This window comes from Coenobita brevimanus, chromosome 30 (genome assembly GCF_032717465.1).
Source record: "Coenobita brevimanus isolate Jiangsu-jjx chromosome 30, ASM3271746v2, whole genome shotgun sequence".
NCBI lineage: Eukaryota > Metazoa > Arthropoda > Malacostraca > Decapoda > Coenobitidae > Coenobita > Coenobita brevimanus.
In genome coordinates, this window is record NC_136983.1 from 38,792,888 (window position 1) to 38,796,758 (window position 3,871).

A 3,871-nucleotide genomic window follows, 5' to 3' on the forward strand; every position below is an offset into this window, starting at 1 on the left:
GATGACTCAACACTTCACACAGTTCATTCACACTTCCAAACACCCATTCACAATGTTCAACATCTGAAACTCACAACTCAGTACTGCAATCTCCATAAATCAAGACTTATCTAAGATCACTGAAAGGGGAAAAAGTAACACTGTCTCACTTAAAACTGAAAACATACAATGTACTATTTGGACTGATATTGCTCAATTCCTATACTACCTTCAGTGATACTGTATTCATACCTCTCATATTAGTTCACTTCCTAAGAGTGCTTCAATGAAACTTGGATTATTGCACAGAGTCCATGCTTCTTTATTGATGTGCAGCTAGCTATGAATTATGTCATGTGAGCTCTCAGCTGGAGCATTGCTCACCCTTGTAGAATGGATATGGAGAGGTTGCAATAAAACAACCAAAGTTCAGAATAAAGATATTAGAATTATTAATAATCCTATTATTACAAATGAACTACCTCCAGTACAGACATGAAGGAATATTGCTTCCCTTGCATTATTTGACAGATGCCAAATGGCTAAGTTGCATCCATTGTGCCACCTCTTTCTGCCTTCCCCCCCGTGCTACACTGATGACATCTGGTAGTGCTTGTGACTGGAGCTGTCTTACTGCTGCATTGCAGAACTACTGCTTGTCAGAATTCTTTTATTTCTCATCCAACTGCATCACTTTGGAAGTGCCATCCTCAAAGTGGTTTCCCCACGAACTTCAACATTATGGCTGCTCAAGTCCAACTGTTTCCAGATTTTTAATGAGTAGAGGTCACTTGTAATCTTGTGTATGGATTATTTTTTTGTTCATTAGTTTTTCCTTTTTCTGTTTTGTTATTTAAAAAGATAAAACAATATAAAACCCGTGAATAGAGTCAACTACTGTGCAGGGGTAACAATGTGCTTCAAATATTGGCTGCTTTACCTAATTTCTTGGAAGCAGATTTTACAAGAGTGGCAAGATGATCTGTCCAAGATACATCCCGAGAGACTGAAACCCCAAGTATGTTCAAAGATGATACAGGATTGAGCTGGAAAGTCATTTAAAAATTAGAAGGATAATCATATTATAGAATTTTGAAGGGTCGAAAGAATGTAAGAACTGTTTTTTGATGCATTGAAAACAACATTACTTTTTACCCCAATCAGATACTAGGAGTCACGTCAGACAATAAGTCTTAGCCTCATCCCTTGTTTATTGGAGAAGTAACTGCTGAGATGGACACTGTGGGAAGTGAATGGAAAGGTAAATGGTGGAGTCATCAGCATATGAGGTGAACTGGGTTAGATGTACAGTTTAGAAGGTTATTGATAAATAGAGAAGGAAGAGAGTTGGTGAAGGGACAGAGCCCTGAGGAACACTGCTAATGATAGCCTTGGGAGAAGAATGGTGGCCGTCTACAACAGCAACTACAAAATGGCCAGAATGGAAGCTAGAGATGAAGGAACAGATAGAAGGATAGAAATCATAAAGGAGCAATTTGGAAATTAAAGATTTTTGCCAGACTCGATCGAAAGTCTTTGATAATACCAGAGAAGGCAGTGGCAAAGCTTTCACCAGAATTTCAAAAAGAAAATGAATAGGAACCTAAAAAGAAGGTGAGAAGATCACCAGTGGAGCGTTCATGGCAGAACCCATGTGACAATTGGAAAGAATGTTACGTTATGAAAGGTGCTTTAAAATATTTTTGACATTAAGAATAGATTTAAGAACTTTAAAAAAGTACAGAATGCTGAAGCAGTTGGGCGATAGATGGAGGACTGGGAATGGTCACCCTTCTTTGGGACGGGCTGAATGAGGGGCAAACTTCCATCAAGAAGGAAAGAGGGAAAGGTATAAGCACAGAAGCACAGCTCTTGAAGACAAAATAAAAAGGAACCATAAGCCATGTTAGAATCGAGGCCAGGTGGATGGCAGAAAACATATCAACTGAAGAAATATTAATGTCAGCCATGAGGAAGTCAGAGGGACGAAGTGATTGAGGGACAGTGCATTAATTGTATAAAGTGGTACTCGAGGAGAAAGTCTGAGAGAAGAGTTCTGTTTAATAAGTAGAAGAAGCTGCAGTGTTATGAAAATGGATAAAGAGGAGGGAAGGATGATGAAAAGTTGTTAGAAACGTTTCTGGCAAGAAGCCAGAAGGAGTGGGAAGAAACTGAGTTGGAGAGCTCAGATCATTTTGGTATGAATACAAGTATTTCATCAGAACGAAGGACAGGCTTCTCACGGTTCTGAGCAGAAACATAAAACTGATGAGTTTCTGGGGAGGGGAGGGGGTTTGGCTAGGGTACCATTGAAGGCCCTGTCCTAGTTGCGGTCAAGACATATCATCAAAGCGAAGATTAAACTATAGGCTACTAGAGTTTTCACACTTTCTTCCCACAGCCCACCAGCAAGTTTCATAAAATAGTTCTATATGACACTCTCATAGCTCAGCAACTGCACAACAAAAGTTCAAATAAGCTTATTATACTCACCAACTTTTCCTCTTTCCGGTGCAAGTATCCCATGATAGCTAGATGGTGGCATTTTGGAGTGTGGAGGGGGTGTATGGAAGAAATTTTTGGCTTTCAGCATGCCTGCGTTCGGATGGGTACACCCAGTCACGGCCTTAGTGTGCATGTGAGTGAGCCGAGGTAGTCCACACTTTGCTCCTTCCCTGGCCCGCCACATTCAAAGCCCTGATCATTGGTCCTAAGACTCACTGCCTCCCTGGCTGGGCTGTCTTGGGTCCTGTCTCATCACCCTGGTTTCTTACCTTATGATTGTACCCTTTTTTTTTTTCCAGTCGTTCCTTGCTGCAGTGTTGCCCCCGTGTGCTGAAATGTGTGTGCCAACAAATAAACTACATGAATGCTGCATATTGCTAGAGAAAATATTTCCCCACCAGGTTTTCTGTAGAAGCTTCCCGCTCTCTTCCTTTTCGCACTAAGGCAAAGTAAACTAATATCATACTTTACAAATATTTATTTTACCTTGCATTTTACTTATGATTATATCACTGTTTTCTATGTTGCAGCTATTATCTACAGACACTTATATATACTGTTTATAATTTCATGCACAAACGCCACTGTCATCAAAGTTTTCGAGAGAGCATCATTCCAGCACGATTTTCTGCTGACATATTCTACATTTCTACTGAGATGACAATGACTGCGGTAGTAAACCAGCTGACCATTTTCCAAGTATTCACTGCTATCGAGATAAATATTGCACAGATCCACTTTGTCTTTCCATGATGACATCACACTCTCCACTAATGTAGATATTTCACTAAACGTCAATGTCGTAAATATAACACAAACGTCTCTGTTATAAATGTTTCACCAATTACTTTTCCCATTCATAAAAACACATCACTCTCGTCACTATCGTAGTGATTAAATAAACGTCACACTATCGTGAGACATTACACAAATGTCACAATCGTAAATACTTCACAAACTTCACTATTGTCAGTACCAAACAAACGTAACTTTCGTAAACATTTCACAAACATCACTGTTGTAAATATAACACAAACGTCACTATCGTATATTTCAAAACGTCATTATCGTTATTGTTACACCAATGTTGCTATCGTTCATACAAACACACATCTCATTCTATAATTTTTCCAGTGTATGATTATATTATCAAAGTAGAACCTTTGTGCACAGGGGATCCTCACAGACTCTCGCAGAAGTACTGTCAAGGAGTGGAGGTTGTTTTGTCAGTGCAAAGGTCACTTGGCCTTGGGGGGGGGGGGGAACCAGACAGAGTGCCAGATTGCTCCATGGGAAAATGATCACTGGTGGTGGTGGAATAATAACTGAAAAGATCAACTGACATGCTCTGGTGTGTCAGCTGGATCACAGGGGAGAGGAAAGGTGA